The following is an 18,001-nucleotide window of genomic DNA, read 5'->3' on the forward strand; positions in this document are numbered from 1 at the left end:
TGTAATTTAATAAATATTTGCATATGCAAATTCCTGGCAGTTTTCTTGAGCAGCATGGTTTTAAATAACCAATAAAATCATCATCTTATTTGCATGGTAAAACAAAAAAATGAGTACGTTCACTTTTTTATGAAATTTAAATCTTGCTTACTTTGGTATATAATAAATTGTGTGAGCCTAGAATATAATATTATTTATTGTTAATCAGTAAATATTTTAGATAAATCAGTTGATTCTTGTTTTTATCCATAGCATATAAAAAATGATGAATAAGAAGAAAAAATATTTTATGAAAAAATTCATGTGTTTTATATCAACTTGAATTTCTTGGATTTACTATAGTGCTTAGCATAAGTAGATAATAGTATTCAATTTAAAGAGAAAATTAAATTATTTAAACCTTGATGCTATTTTTCACTATTCTCTCATATCAGTGTGATGGGAAATTGGACCTACAGGAATTCAAAACTGATTTTATTTTGTGCTTCACATTGTAAATCATGAGGAAAACAAAATATTATCCATGACTTACCTTAGGGGGGAAACAAGAATGAAATTGTGATGTTATTGACTTATTTGAAAAATTATCTATGTTTCTTAGCAAATATGCTTTATTAATATTAAATATATATGAATATACTGCCTAAGGTTCAATAATTCATAGTGCTGAATGGGTTTCTTGGTGTTACTTGCTTTCTCAGGGCCTCTGCCTCTATTTTCCAAAATATTTGTTATATACCAAAATGGAGGTATTATTTATGTAAATTTTTTGTATAAATTTCTAATAAAACTCCAGTCACCAATCACCAAACACAAGAGCTTGATTTTAGTCAAAAACCTACATCATTTAAGTATTCTTTGAATATCCCACATCCTTCCTAATCCCCAAAGGTAACATCCATTCTAAACTTTGTGATTAACATCTGTTCCTTCTTTCCCTATTATTGTATCATATGAATATTTACATCTGAACTATATATTTTTTATTTTCAATTGTTTTGCAGCTTTATAAAAATATCATTGTGGTAGGCAAAATAATGCCTTGTCATGAGATCATGTAGTAATCTTTGGGATCAGTGAATAAGTTATGTTACATGGAGGAGGGAAGTTAAGTAGCAGATGGAATTAGGTTGATAATCAGCTGACCTCCAAATAGATTATCCTGAATTATCTGGTGGAGAACAGGTTATACAGGTTGTTGGAAGTGGAAGGAGAAATCAGAGAAGAGATGAAGACACAAGCAGAGGTCAGAGTGATGAGACTGATGTCACTGAAGATGAGGAGGAATAAGAATAGAATTAATCAGTAGAAGCTGAAAGAGACAAGAAAAGGGATCGGCCACCAGAGACTTTTGAAAAGAGCATAGTCCGGTGCACATCTTCATTTTAGATCAGTGAGTCCCATTTAGATATCTGACCTCCAGAACTGTTGGATAATAGATTTGCTTGGGATGCTTTATTAAGGCTGGGAGGGGCGTCCGAGGGATAGAAGAAGAAATATCAGGGGCCTGAATAAACGGCTGAAAGAAGATTCCTGTTGTTGCGTCTTCCTTGCGGGCAAGGGGTCGCGACAAGTGGTGCCGAAACCCGGGAACCAGAACTTTCAGCCGTCAGGGGTGGTGCACCGGTTAGTCCCAGGTAAGTGGGATCCGCGACCAAAGCGGGGATAGTCCCAGTAAGTGGGATCCGCGATCAAAGCGGGGTCAGCTCCTCTACAAAGAAAGAGAGAGCTTTATATTTTATTGCAGCTGCACTGTGTACTTTCACTTTTGTTTTCTGTGTTTCTTTTGTTGCTGTGTCATGGGTGCCGCATCTTCAAGTCCGCTTCTTCTGGCCCTAGACGGCCTGTTACGTTCCAAGGGCCTGGAAGTGAAACATAGAACTTTACAAAGATTTTTACAGAAGTTGGATATTGCTGCACCGTGGTTTGCATTTTTGGGCAGTCTTACTATACCTAGTTGGGATAAATTAGGCAAAGATCTTGACTTTGCTTCTGAGCAGGGCATATTAGAGGGCGGGGTGATACCCCTTTGGAAAATGGTCCGTAGTTGCCTCACAGATGGCAGATGTCAGGAAGCACTTACTAAAGGACAGGAAGTTCTAGAACAATTACATGAGGAGAAATCGGAGACGGCAGGAAGTGAGGTATCTCGGGAGGATGGAAGTGTGCGGAGCGTGAAACAGGGGAAGAGACGATTGTATCCAGATGCAGGAAGTGAGGTATCTCGGGAGGATGGAAGTGTGCGGAGCGTGAAACAGGGGAAGAGACGATTGTATCCAGATGCAGGAAGTGAGGTATCTCGGGAGGATGGAAGTGTGCGGAGCGTGAAACAGGGGAAGAGACGATTGTATCCAGATCTCAGTGCGCTGCGCACACCCCCATGTGAAAGTGGGTCAGAGGAAGAGGAGGATGAGGAGGAGGAGCTTGGGAGGCTGTCTCGCCAGCTAGGGAGTTTAGCTATAGGAGAAGGGAACAAAAATAAACAGGAGCTCAAGAAATGTGATCCTCCGGATCCACCGCCGTATGGCGGGGGTGTTTCGGGGAGAGCTTTCCATGCTCAAACATGGAGGGCTGTTAACGCTGAGATGGGTCTTGCTTATCCAATTTTTCAGGATGATCATAGGGGAAGATTCCATGAGCCTTTAGATTTCAAAATTGTGAAGACTCTGGCGGAGTCTGTGCGCACTTATGGGGTGGATGCCGCCTTCACACTAACTCAGGTGGAGAGTCTGTCTAGATACTGTATGACTCCCTCTGATTGGGCTAGCCTTGTTCGGGCTTGTGTTTCCCCAGGTAAATATTTGGACTGGAGAGCATTTGTGCTAGAGGGCGCAATAGAGCAGGCCGCCCAAAACCATGCGGCGGGACACCCTCATTGGGATAAGGACATGCTTTTGGGGCAAGGTAGATTTGCTAATCAACAGACGGGATTCCCTCTTGAGGTATATGATCAAATTAATAACATTTGCATTCGGGCATGGAAGTCACTTCCAAATAGAGGAGAGGTATCTGGTAATTTGACTAAGATTATACAAGGCCCTACAGAACCCTTTTCAGACTTTGTAGCAAGGATGGTGGACGCCGCTGGAAAGATTTTTGGGGATCCTGATAGAGCCATGCCCCTTGTCAAGCAATTGGTCTTTGAGCAATGCACCAAGGAATGTAAAGCAGCAATCGCTCCTTATAAGAACAAAGGCATAGAAGCATGGATGAAGGTGTGTAGAGAGATTGGAGGACCTTTAACTAATGCAGGTCTTGCAGCTGCTGTCCTTCGGATTACAAAAGGGGGCGGTCCTGCCGCCGGAACATGCTTCCATTGTGGTCAACCCGGTCATGTTAGACGTGAATGTCCCAAAAAAGACAATTCCAAAAAAGACAATTTTACTGGACCTTCTCACGGTGGCCTTTCCAATGGCCTTCGTCTACCGGGGTTGTGTCCAAGATGCAAAAAGGGGAAGCATTGGGCAAGAGAGTGTAGATCAGTGAGGGACATCCATGGACAGCCTATTTCAGCTGGGCCAAAAAACGGCCGACGGGGCCCTCGACCCCAGGGCCCACAAATATATGGGGCAGTGGAGAATGTCACACCCGAACCCGAGACATGGCCATCTCTACGCCATCCCATGAAACGCGGAGAGCCACTACAGGTGCCGCGGGATTGGACCTCTGTTCCACCTCCAGACTCGTATTAACACCTAAGATGGGAGTCCAATTGGTGGAAACTGAGTTTACAGGGCCTCTACCACCTGGCACTGTAGGTTTGCTAATTGGACGTGCATCCTCTATTTTACAAGGTCTTCATGTTTTCCCCGGAGTCATAAGTCCTGATACTGTAGGGATAATAAAGGTTATGGTGGAAGCTCCAAGGGGCATTGTGTCCATCTCCCCAGGGGATCGGATTGCTCAATTGCTAATTTTGCCTAGCTTACATAATCACTTCCCTGCTGATTCAAGGTCACGGACAGGGAATGAGATTGGTACCACCGGAGGGAATTGTGCCTATTTGTCACTAGATATGAGCAATCGCCCCACTTTGGAATTAAGCATAGAAGGTAAATCTATTGTGGGATTACTGGATACCGGAGCAGACCGTAGTATTATAGCACTTAGGGACTGGTCTAAGGGATGGCCAGTGCAGACTTCTGATCAATCCTTGAGAGGACTTGGATATGCCCAGGCCCCTCAGATCAGCTGTAGACATCTAGTCTGGAAGGATCCAGAAGGACATAATGGTACCTTTCAGCCTTATGTACTTGATTTACCTATCTCTCTATGGGGCCGTGATCTGATGAAAGACATGGGGTTCACTCTTAGTAATGACTATTCCCCAGTGTCTCAACAGATTATGCAAAATATGGGGTATAGGCCAGGTCTAGGACTAGGAAAACATTTACAGGGACGTAAGCATCCTGTACAAGGTCATCAAAAGCTTGACAGATTTGGTCTGGGTTTTTCCTAGGGGCCGCTGGGGCTCAAATACCCATAACATGGCTCACCGAGGAGCCTGTTTGGGTGCCTCAGTGGCCTCTTCCCTCGGTTAAATTGGCAGCAGCTCATGCTCTAGTTAAAGAACAACTTGACTTGGGTCACATCCAGCCTTCTACTTCTCCATGGAATACTCCCATATTTGTCATTAAGAAAAAATCAGGGAAGTGGCGCCTACTGCATGATCTACGAGCAGTTAATGCTCAAATGCAACTTATGGGGCCCATTCAAAGAGGGCTGCCTCTGCTCTCCTCGGTTCCTCAGGGTTGGCACATTATTGTTATTGACATTAAAGACTGTTTCTTTTCTATTCCTTTGCATCCTAAAGACTCGCAGCGTTTTGCCTTCACCCTTCCCTCGTGTAACCACGAGGAACCAGATCAAAGGTTTGAGTGGGTAGTGTTGCCGCAGGGAATGGCTAATAGTCCCACGATGTGTCAGATGTATGTGGGGAAGACACTCGCACCTCTCAGACAAAAGTATTCCTCCATCAAGATCATTCATTATATGGATGATGTATTATTGGCTGCTAAATCAGAGCAGATAGTTCATGAGGCCTATAAAGACCTAGTGAAGTTGTTAGCTCAATATGGACTGCATATCGCACCTGAAAAGATTCAAACAGGGGATTCTATTAAGTATTTGGGAGCAACAATTGGGTGTGACAAATTACGACCACAGAAAATCACCATACGAGCTCAGGATCTCCAAACTCTAAATGATTTTCAAAAACTGCTGGGAGATATTAATTGGATACGAGGATATTTACATATTTCTAATGTTATGCTACAGCCTTTGTATGCTACTCTTAGGGGTGATCCAGATCTTACTTCCCCTCGTAGCCTCACCAAAGAGGCTAGAGCGGCCCTTATGACAGTAGAAGAAGCTATACAACATGCTACTTTATGCAGGCTCCAGAGGGATAAACCTTTCCAGTTATGTGTGCTTGCCACTATGCGGCAGCCTACTGGAGTACTGTGGCAAGATGGACCTTTGCTATGGATTCACCCACATGTATCCCCAGGAAAATCCTTAGAATATTATCCTGATGCTGTTGCAGCATTAGCACTTAAAGGGATTCAACAAAGCATTCAATTTTTCGGACAATCACCTTCTTCTCTTATTATACCCTACACTAAAGCTCAACTTAGTGTCTTGTGTGCTACTCTAGATAACTGGGCTATTCTATGTTGCTCGTTTCAAGGGGATATTGATAATCATTACCCTTCTCATCCGTTACTCCATTTTGTTAAAGAACATCCTATCATTTTCCCTAAAGTAACTTCATCCAGTCCCATTCCGGGGGCTGTTAACATTTTTACTGATGGTTCCAAGTCTGGAATGGGAGCTTATGTAATTAATGATTCTCCCCCTGTCCAGCATCAATTTGCTCCTGGAAATCCACAATGGGTAGAACTACAAATTGTTATTGAGGTTTTTAAACAGTGTTCTTTTCCCTTTAATCTCATTTCGGACTCCATCTATGTGGTGCAAGCACTACAAATCCTGGAGGCTGTGGGAGCTATTAGTGATGCCCGTAATGTATCTGCTTACTTTAATCAGCTTCAACAGCTTATCCGTGGCCGCACTGCTCCTTTTTATCCAGTGCACATCCGGGCTCACACCTCTCTTCCTGGTCCGTTATCGCAGGGTAATGCCTGTGCGGACTCAGCCACTAGAGGTCAGTTGATCTGTTTGGCTTCCTCCTTAGAGGAGGCTAAATTGTTTCACCAAAATTTTCATGTTAATGCTTTAACACTGCGCAGGCGTTTTTCTATTTCAAGAGCAGATGCTCGGCAGATAGTATTACACTGTCCCCATTGTGTCACATTTCTTCATCCCCCTACTTATGGAGTGAACCCACGGGGATTGAAGCCATTGGTTGTCTGGCAAATGGATGTGACACACATACCTGACTTTGGTAGCCTCAAGTATGTCCATGTTTCTGTTGATACGTACTCTGGAATTATTCATGCTTCTGCTTTATCGGGAGAAAAGGCACGTAATGTCATTACTCATTGCCTGGAGGCCTGGGCGGCGTGGGGTGCACCTACGTCCCTTAAGACTGATAATGGACCTGCTTATACTGGAAGACAATTTACATCTTTTTGTTCTACTATGGGAGTGCAACTTACTCATGGTTTGCCTTACAATCCTCAAGGGCAAGGCATTGTTGAGCGTGCTCATCGCACCTTAAAGGAAACTTTACATAAACAAAAGGGGGGAATAGGTGCTGAACATACTCCTAAAGAACGCCTGTCCTTAGCTCTCTTTACCATTAATTTTTTGAATTTGGATATTCATGATCGCTCTGCGGCCGATAGACATGTGTCCCCTCAGCCCTCTGTGATTGGCTATGTTAAGTGGAAAGATGTTCTTACGGGCCAATGGAACGGCCCCGACCCCGTGCTGACATGGGCACGAGGATCTGTATGTGTTTTTCCCCAGGATCGCACGGAACCGTTGTGGGTCCCTGAACGCCTGACAAGAAGAGTCTTGACGTCGGCTAACCAGCAACAGGAAATACCACAGCAATCCCGTGATGAGGATCTTCATTCTGCTAAGTGCTCTGGCTCTGGTGCTGATGCCGATGACACAGATGACACCAATGCAGTGGTGGGCAGTGGCACGGGCTTGGCCAATGCCAATGCCGGTTCATGGTAATTCTAGTGTCCTCCCCACTCTTTTCTCTACCTCATGTGAGATGTCTGCTCCCTGTGCCTCTCCTAGAGGGGACGTGGATAGCATTTTTAATCAATCTCAAGTTAATCTCACAGGAGTTTTTTGTTTCAGCCTTGGGAACACTCATTGTATTAGTCTTAAGACCAAGAATTTGACTAACTGGGAGGACCCATTGCGGTCCAGTCAGGTTTCAGGGAGCATTCTCAGTGCTGTGCTGAGCCAAGTAGTCTCAGGGGAACAAACAGGCTCAGGAACCCCCGCAAATAGCTCTGCTTTAAACACAACTACCTTGGCTATTATCTCCGAGGTACTAATCCCAGTGCCTCCTTCTTCTAATAGTCTTTATAATGCCACCCATTTTAAGGCCTCTCCTTACTGTACCCCTAATCTTGGTTTCCCCCCAACATTTACGCCTTGTCAGGATCATTCTTGGGAGCAACGTCAAGTTGCTAAAGGTTTCTCCCTTTCCCCCTCTCTTAAGAGGTATGTTTATAACTTTAACAACAGTGTCAACTCCTCTACAGGAGTGGGTTGGTCCTGGTTTCAATGGCTGATCTCCAATGAAAAGGGGGCTTCAGCTGATATTTCTGCACTGGCTCAATTGCTGGGAGCCAAAAGTTGGCTGGCTAATGTTTCTGGCACTGTTGGGGAGAGTGAACGAGGTAAAAGACTCACATCTGTTTCGTTCAACTCTCTGTTACATAATGCCACATTGCCCCCTGCAATGGTTTGTGTCCAATCCCCGTTCTTACTCCTTTTGGCTAATGACACCTCGTCAGGGGTGCTGGATTGTTCTAATGTTGCCTGTCTCTTATCTGAGTGTTGGAATGGTTCTTGGACTGTAGCGGTGGTTATGAAAATTCCAACTTTTGTCCCAATCCCAGTCACTGCAGACCCTGACGAATTCCCCATTGTTGAGCTACTTAGAGTCCGCAGGGATTTTGGAATCACAGCTGCTATAGTGACAGCCGTGGTGGTATCTGCTGCTGCAGCGGTCACGGCCGGAGTGGCCATGGCCAGTCAAGTGCAGACTGCTGCCACCATTAATCAAGTTGTTCAACAAACTTCCACCATACTTGAATCCCAGAATACAATTAATCAACATATTTTGTCAGGGATTTTAGCTGCCAACCAAAGAATAGATTTACTCCAAGCTCAGGTAGAAGAATTGGCTGATTTGGTGCTTTTGGGCTGTGTTGACCAACGTGCACATTTATGTATAACCTCTGTCAGATTTAATGATTCCAGGAATGCCTCCCGTATCATTGGTGAATACTTGGCCGGAAATTGGTCCATGGCAGCGGAAGACATGATCCAGTCTCAACTAACCCAGATAGCTGTCTTGAACAGTACCCATGTCGATCCCGTAACTTTGGGTCAATTCACCAATTGGATATCCTCTGCCTTTTCCTTTTTTAAAGAGTGGGTGGGGGTAGGCATTTTTGGTGCAATGTGTTGCTTCGGTATGGTTCTCTGCTTGTGGTTTCTCTGTCGCCTCAAGGCCCGCAATGCTCACGATAAAGCTATGATCATACAAGCTCTTGCAGCTTTAGAAAATGGCAACTCACCTCAAGTTTGGCTTGCACAAATTAAACAGTAAATCTTTGACATGGTCGTCGCACCCCAAGTCTTACGGACATTGCACTGGGATCGACATGTCTTTCCTTGTTATTCTCTTAGTGTTGGAAAGCCCTTGCACTCTGCCGGCTTTCCTACCATTGCACGCAGATGGGTTTCCACACTAGTGCTTTTCTATCGCCTTAAGACCCGTGCCTTTCTTTTAGGGTGTTATCAACTTGTTTATCGTTGTATTTCTATACAGCCACAGTTCAGCCTTAGCTATCCCCCTTCGTCCACCATCGTCACGATACAGGATGCGAGGCAAGGCACTGCACTTGAGTGATCCTTGAAGTGGACCTCAAGGAGAGCATGTCCTATTGTATGCGGGTTAGACGCGTCCACGCCCCGTCCCACGGAGAAAAGCGTCGGCTGATATGGCCTCAGATCTGGGGAAGGCGCCTCCTTGGGGCTGAGCCATACTATGCAGCCACTTCTGCACAGTGGGATAGGACCTCTACTCTCTCCTGTGTTGTACTTAGAAAACAAAAGGGGGAATTGTGGTGAGCCGTTTCTTCGGACTGTGGTCGCCATTACAAGATGGCTCTGGCTCCGCTGTGGTCTGTGACAAACAACTCCTTATTTGGGAGAGTTGGCACGTGATGTTTTAACACCCTATGAGAAAGCTCCACGTAGCAGCTTCGCATTGGGGCTTGGGATGCTTTATTAAGGCTGGGAGGGGCGTCCGAGGGATAGAAGAAGAAACATCAGGGGCCTGAATAAATGGCTGAAAGAAGATTCCTGTTGTTGCGTCTTCCTTGCGGGCAAGGGGTCGCGACAAATAAGAATAGAATTAATCAGTAGAAGCTGAAAGAGACAAGAAAAGGGATTGGCCACCAGAGACTTTTGAAAAGAGCATAGTCCGGTGCACATCTTCATTTTAGATCAGTGAGTCCCATTTAGATATCTGACCTCCAGAACTGTTGGATAATAGATTTGTATTATTTTAAGCCCTGAAGATTGTTTCAATGTACTACACCAGTATTATTAAAATTAATGAGATCTGAAATTATGTAGTCTGTGAGATCTGATTTTTTTAAAAACTGTTTTAAACATTAACACATTCTGCTAGCTGTGATCTATGCCTTACAATCAGTATATTCTAATCTACTTCTGTAAAATTGGCTATAATGCAATTTGTACTCATTCACCCTCCCTTCATCCTTTTCTTGTAAGCCTTTTGTTACATTATTTACTTATTTAATTGTATTTCTGCTGCTACAAATAATGAGAGTATAAATATTCTTGTGTGTATGTTTTGGTACATATGTAGATTTATTTACATATATGTTTGGTACATATGTAAAGTTATTTCTGAACTATAAGGTATATGATGAGTAAACTTTATAAAGTAAGATGAAATTATTTTTTAAACTAATCACATCTATCTACATTTCAAACGGCAACCTATAAACATGGCTTTAGATACACATGCTCTCTAATATTTGGTATTCTCTAACAACTTAATCTTTGACAATCTATAGTGAAAATAAAATATGTTTCATTGCATTTCTCTAATGAATAATAAAACTGAGCATCTTTTCAGATATATATTCCTCAAATATGCTGTTTCTTTGGAGCAAGCCCTTCTCCTATCTTTTAACTTCTTTCCAATTTGATTTTTTTTTTATATTAACTTGTGCAAGTGTCTTATTTTGGGGTTATATGTTTTTTACATACTGATTCCCAGTTTGTGTCCCATTTTTTTCTTCTTTTCTCTTGGTATCTTTGAATAAGCACAGTTTCTGAATTGTACTGTAGTCAAATTTATCAATTCTTTATATATATATATATATATATATATATATATATATATATATAATAGTTCATATTTGTTATTAAAAAATCTTTTCTACCCTATGCTTTTTTCTATTGTAAAGTTTTTAATTTTGACTGTAAGATTTATGTGTTTGATATGCCAGGAAATAACTGTTTAAATATCAGAGGTACTTGTTAATTTGCCCCTCATGATAGTCAAATGTAACTGTTTTCAAAACCTCATCCAATATACTGAATTCCCAAGAAATATGCAATACTGTTTACATCATATACCCTGCATCCAGGCCCGGGTGGATCTGGCTGTGCACTCTGTAGTCTGCACCATGTGTTAACTCAACTGCACAGTACCAATGCCAATGATCTTGGTCACTGAAGCTGTTAGTGAGTTTGAGAATTGATAAAAAAGTTATCCTTTATCCCACTAACTTTTACATTTCTCATATTAATTTTAAATTCAGATTTTATATGAAAATGTGATTTCAATGGGATTGCATGAAAATTATCTAATTGAGAATAAAAATCTTTGAAGTATTGAGATATCAATGTAGAATATGGTATATTTCTTCATCTATTGAGATACTGTTTCTATCTTTAAATAATTATTAATATATGTTGCTAACATTTATCCCCCATGCTGTATGATTTTTATAATACTATAATTGATGTATATTTATTATAAATTACTTTTGACCTCTAAGAAGTTTTGCTTTAATCCTCATTTTTTATTTTTATGTTTTAAATCATGAATAGATATTGATATTAATTTAATTCTTATCTTAATCTAATGTAATAATCTTTTATTCTATTAAATTTTATTCCTATTGACCTTTTATTCCATTATTCTATTAATGTTATAAATTTTAATATTATTAATTTTATTGATAAATATTCCTAAAGTTGCATGATCTGTGTTCCTGTAATGAACGCAATTTGGTCATTATCTTGTAGACATGGCTTACACAAACATGATCTTCATTAGTACTACTTATTGATATTTTTTTTCCTTTCTGCCCTAAATCTAATTAGGTCTGGCCAATGCATTGTAAATAAAAGACCTATTTGTCACTTCTGGGCTACAATATTTAATTACAAGTCTCAGCTGTCCAGAATAATCTTCCTCTTTCCAATCTGATCTTGGAAGCAAATGTCGAGATAGAGCTTGTGATCTCCTAGTACTTAGATGACTCCTTGAGAATGTTATTTTGACAATCAGAAATGGGCATAAGGGAAAATGTTTTTTGAACATCTGAAATTTGGGAGCATATTCTATAACATCATTTCTTAGCCTATCCTCAATGATACAGTAACAGTTAATCTTCATAAATGTGAATCACCTATTAATTTTATTTCTCAAATGTACTTGTTTAGTATCAAAGTTACATTGGTTTGATAGAAAATAACTTATTCAAATTCTTGGATGAATTTTATAAAATTGGAATGGTGTTCTTCTTTTAAGTTTGCCAGAATATATGTATAAATTTGTTTACTTTCTAATATGTTTGAAAATTTCAACAAATGTTGGGAAATTTTCTATGTTCTTTGAGGAAGTAGTATCCCATACAAAGAAGAGAAATAAAGAAGTGAGTTGATATTCGAGATGAAAAGAAGAAAGGATTTGTTCATGCTGAGAAATGGCAAAGTTTCCAGGGTTACAGAAAAAACTGGTGAAAGAGGTTTCTTGTTCTCTGACCTCACCTCAGGAAAGTTGGAAGACCTCACACAAAACATTTGGCATCTATAGGCTTTGCTACTTAAGCACAAAGCTTTCTAAACATTTTAGTTCTCTAAGAACAGAACAAGTTCAGACTCCTAAGATCTAAAACTATCTTCCTAACTGATACCAGCATGCACCACACTGAGGAAATTAGGAAGGTCTCTTGAAAGAATTCTCTCTGCTGCTCTATACAATTCTAGAGGGGGCACAATTTACAAAGGAAAACAATCTAATCACAAAAGAAATATGATACCCCACAATTTTTGTACATTCAGTGTTTGATATAAACTTCAAATTGATTGAAATACATGTATCATGTACCGTTGCCTACATTAGCTTCAAATTGCTCTACTCAAATTTAGAATTTTATTTTAAAAGGCATGATCTAGTCCAGCTCCTGTGTATTGCTCCTCCCCACTGTTTTTCCACATATACATAAGTAAAATTTATAAAAGAAAGATAGGTGCATTTGGCTTCATGTTGTTTGGGTGATTTTTAACACATTTGATAATAGAATGGAAACACAAAATTCAAGACTTAAAATCTCCCTGAATATTCAGAACAGAAGCCATTTACTAAATTACTTTACATACTCAGAAACAGGGCATGTACATTAAAACACACACACACACACACACACACACACACACACACATTAACAGTTGTTTAAAAGCAGATTATTGTTTTTTTCTCCTGAAGATATCTCTGGCCCCTTTATTATTTACAAACCTTGGGGAAACATCTGGTTATAAATTGGAGCATTTGTCTTTTCTAGAGCGAAGAGCCCAGATGAGACTTAACTCCCAATGAGGGAAACATTTACCAAACAGAAGGAAAAGATGGATTGGGTCTTGCAGGCAAATTCTGTCTCCGATTTACCCCTCATTGGACTGTTTGGACATGCAGGAGTTTCCTACAGCTTGTCTTAAGATACTGAGGAAGACTGTAAATTAAATGGCCATTCATGAAGCTGAGGCCACTTCAGTAACAACCTCCTTATACTGTTCTTCCTTCTCTGGCTCACTTCCTTCTTCCTTCACTTTTGCTCCTGTGATAACCCACCCTCAGCCTCACCATCTGTAGCTTATAAATTCTTCCTAACAATCGGCTTCTAGGAAAATCTAAAGGAGATATTTGTCAATATTTTAATTTTTGTTGAAGAAATCAATAATACAAAAATATATTAAAACTCATATATTAAGCCAATTATGAATATGTATGAATAATACATACTTACAATATACTTTTATATATAAATAATCATATATACATGTATGTATGTGTGTGTATTTTATACACTATACCTAAATGTATGTGTGTGCTGTGTGTAGCCTTGATTTCCAGGTATGCACTTATTGTTAAGACAGGAAAAAGGGACAATGTTGACTGTGTTGATCCTTCAATAATTCTCCTTCTGGAGCCAAAAGGAATATATAGAAAATCAGCAAGTTTTAAAATAGTTTTGTTTCATTTCCTGAAAACTGAATTGTTATGATAAAGGCAAATATATCCAGTCACTTTAAAATCTGATGAAATGTTCATGTGTCATTGCTATTGCCTAGAAAAGAAGACTACAGAAAAACAAAATAAGACTACTAGGTTTTGCAATTTCTTTTTTTTTAACTCAGATTTTTATTATATGTGATTATATTTATCAATGACAGCTATCCTCTCACTTCATGAGCAACATTTGTTTGGGTGATATTTCAACCACTTACAAAACCTGGAGATATGTGTGTATATATGTATATGTATGTGTGTCTGTTCACATACACACACACACACACACACACACATGCACACAAACTCATACACTGATCCAACAATTTGATTTTATTTATGTCAAGCCTACAATATCTTAGTATTTGAGAGCAGTATATTAAGACAAGATGCTAATCTGTCTCATACACTTCTATTCTAACACAAAATATCCACAAGTTAGAGTTTATTCTAGCAATTGTGATATTTGTGATGAAAATAACATACTTTAAAACAGCTCAGAAAAATCTCCAAAAGTTTATTTAATTACTTTCTTATCACTAGCCCCAAGCAGTGTTATGTATTTTTATCTTTTCTGTAAAGCTCATTATCAACCCTGCCTAAGGCAGTTATGCTGATAGACATTGTGGCACATAGAAGCACAGGGCCAAGTTTCCATTCTCAATTTGCTTATGAATATCATCACACATGCCTACACACACACACACACACACACACACACACACACACACACACACACATTTACATCCTTTCTTTTTCTTTTTTATTAAAAAGCATTAACATATACTAAGGTAATATCAATTCTTAAGATTAGAAAATGGAAAATTATCACAAAGAGTATATTTTTAAAGTAAATGTGAATGGCAAGAATCAATATGTTTCTGCTTGTTCTTGTACTTTTATAGTTAATCTTCCAAAGACTGGTGTGTAAACAGGTCTTATTGTCATTATAGTGGAAGTCAGTATTTCTACAGAGCACATATATTTTAGCTTTTGCTTAGAGACTGATACTATCTCTGCTGCTAAGAAAAGGTATCATAAATGGGGTAGAGAGAGAAGATGGGAGGGGAGGGGAGGGGGGATAGTAGGGGATAGGAAAGGTAGCAGAATACAACAATTACTATTAGTGCATTATGTAAAATTGTGGATGTGTAACTGACGTGATTCTGCAATCTGCATTTGGGGTAAAATTGGGAGTTCATAACCCACTTCAATCTAATGTATGAAATATAATATGTCAAGAGCTCTGTAATGTTGTGAACAACCAATAAAAAAAATGTAAAAAAAAAAAGGTATCATAAATATGTTAGGTGTAGAAAAAATTGTAAATGCAGAAAAATATGATTTTTGTTTTGTTAAATATTATTTAATTTTTCTATATTTTATATTTTGTGCTTTATGCAAAAAATAATAATACAGAAAATACCTTCTAGAGTCCTTTAAGTACATACTACTTTCAATAAATTTTACATCTACCATCAGTAACACAAGTTGTGTTTTATCCTATTCCATATATTCAGTTTCTTGGGATGCAAATGTCCTCAGAGCATTCACAGAAATAAAGATGAGGTCCTCATTGACAAGGTACAGTGGTAAATCTAATTTTATTTGAATCTGCAGTTTGATTTCTTAGGTGTTATGGTTTAAATATGGATTTCCTTCTCTGAAATTCATGCTGGAGTTTAAGCCCCTTGGTGAATTATTATCAGGTAGAAATCATACGACTGTAGTATTTGAAAGTGGGCATGTGGGAGGTGATTATCATTTGATAAGACCATCATGGTGACTTACTGTTGGCTTTATAAGAAGAGGAGAATAATGAGGACACACAGATGAGTTCTCTGTCTATGTAATTCCCTCTACTGCTTGGCACTGTACCAACAAGAAGGCCTTCATCAAAGGTGGGCCTTGACACTGTACCTCCAGTAATGTAAGGCAAAATAAGCTTCTGCTTTCTTAAATCTTACCCATTTGTGGTACCATGATATTAGCAATAAAAAATAGACTAAAGCAATATGTTACATCATTTGATGAGATATTTGTTGAAGGAATTGAGTGTCCTTCTCTCCCCCATTCACTTGCTTCCATCTCTCTTCTTCTATCTCCGAGAATCATGTTTTTTATATGTTAAAATATTAGCAGAAAAAGTCCCAGAACTATTATTTAATATGTGTGAAACATTCCTTAAAATTAAATAAATGTATTTACACAGTAGTGGAATACATACAAATGACTAATACTTCATATTCTTTACCAATACTTTAGAGTTGTAAAATTTATTTAATAAGCCAATTCTAATTCTCATATTAGTTGAAGCCACTCCCTCTATTTTCTATTTTCTTACACCTGTATGATCTGCTATATTTTGGGGCCCTCTTCTTAGAAACACTTTTTGGCAGCAGGCACTGACATTTTCTGCTTGTTTTAAAATAACCAACATTGCTACATGTATGTTACTATATAGAAATATTCATCTCAATAAAAATTATACAACCTATTAAAACAAAAACAGGTTCCTTCCCTCCTTGTTTTCATCTGGTTCCTTTAATTATTCAGTTTTGTAAAAGTTGGCAGAGAAAAAACAATGAGAATAAGGTTATGCTTCATAGAAATTTGTTGATTCCTTTTCATTGAAGTCCATCACTGACTGGAAGTTAATTCTTCCTTAATGTGTTTATAGGTCTGACAATTCCATTTATGGACATACATTTGTTCCCAGAAAATGTTTAAGAAATTAGTGTCCACCTAAATCTAAATTGGCATTCAGTGTTCCATGGCATTTTGTGTCCTTTTCCAGAGATATTGCAATATGTGAAAGATTTTTTTTCCTATTAAACCTAATTTTTTACTAATCTAGACCTTTAGTAACACACTCCTATCTGATTTAATATTTTATTTATTTATTTATTTTAGTATTCAGAATTGAACTCAGTGGTACTTTACCACTGAGCCACATCCCCAACCCTTTTTTATCTTTTATTTTGAGACAGGATTTTACTAAGTTGCTTAGAGCCTCACTAATTGTGGAGGCTGGGTTTGAATTTGCAATCCTTCTGCCTCAGATTCCCAAGCTGCTAGAATTACAGGTGTGTGCCACTGTATGCCGATTTCTATCTGATTTAATATTTGAACTTAATATACCCATAATTGTTCTGTCTAAATAAGCCTTGTCAACAATTCACTCTAAAAAACAAAGAAAAATACATCCTTATATTAATTCCCTGATAAAAATTTTGATGGTTTCATATCACAGAAACCTTTCTTATAAGTCAACGTAGATCGCTGGTAGCCAAGACACTATCCATCAGATTTCAGCTAATCTTCCAAGTTTGCTTACTCAGACTCCATTAGAGAACCCTCTGTTCTTATCACTTTTCCAAAACCAGACATTTCAGCTAAAATTTTTTGACACTTTTATATAGTAAACTGAAATTTTCTTATATTTTTCATACTATAATCTTTCTTAAATTTTTCAAAAATCCAAAAGTCTGTTACCTTTCTATATTAATTGTACTTAAGACAAAATATTTTAAGCAATTTAAAATAAGAATTTTCATACAATGGCTTACAGTTACAATTAATTGCTAGGTAAATTACTTAATAACCATTATAGAATCTATTAAAATGAGATTGTGAAAGAATTTTGAACTAGAAAAGATAAACAAAATATGTCAGAATTTCATAGATTATGATTTAATATGCACTATCCAATTCTATATTTACATAAAAAATTTTGCAAAGGTAATTGTCTATAGCTAATCCATGTATTTTATGTGATGAAAAAATGTTAATGGAAACTACCTTAAGAGAGAATAGCTTTTGGAACAAGTCATATTATAGGAGAAGCATTATAATTATTACTAGTATTTGGGGAGTGGTATGGGGATGCTTGACCCCTGTGTCAATCATTAGCAGACTCAATTATTAATTAACTCTAGACCTTTTACAGAATGTAATGCAGGGAATATGATATCAGACCATGTAAACTTTGATCTTCCTCATAATAAAAACAGAACAATAAACAACTTATTTTTTAACTTAAGCTTAACTTTCATTTTTCACACATTTTAATAATGTTTATTCCTATCGGTGGCATTAAAGAATAAATTAACAAGGAGGTTCAAGCTATAAAATAAAAAGATATATTTAGCATCTTTAAATTAAATGGAAATGTACTAAGAGAACTAACCTATTGAGGTCCACAGCTTCCATGCTAGACTGTAA

At 38.3% G+C, this 18,001-nt stretch overlaps 1 long non-coding RNA gene across 1 annotated transcript; it reads left to right on the top strand.

Moving 5' to 3' along the window:
* The first annotated feature begins 1,468 nt into the window (after positions 1-1,468).
* Positions 1,469-8,437, top strand: LOC308651990. Its single transcript, XR_014022704.1, has 3 exons — positions 1,469-1,637; positions 6,934-7,101; positions 8,416-8,437. It is a non-coding gene; the product is annotated as an uncharacterized lncRNA (long non-coding RNA).
* The last annotated feature ends 9,564 nt before the right edge of the window (positions 8,438-18,001 follow it).

This window comes from Spermophilus citellus (assembly GCF_964194105.1).
Source record: "Spermophilus citellus genome assembly, chromosome: 1".
Taxonomy (NCBI): domain Eukaryota; kingdom Metazoa; phylum Chordata; class Mammalia; order Rodentia; family Sciuridae; genus Spermophilus; species Spermophilus citellus.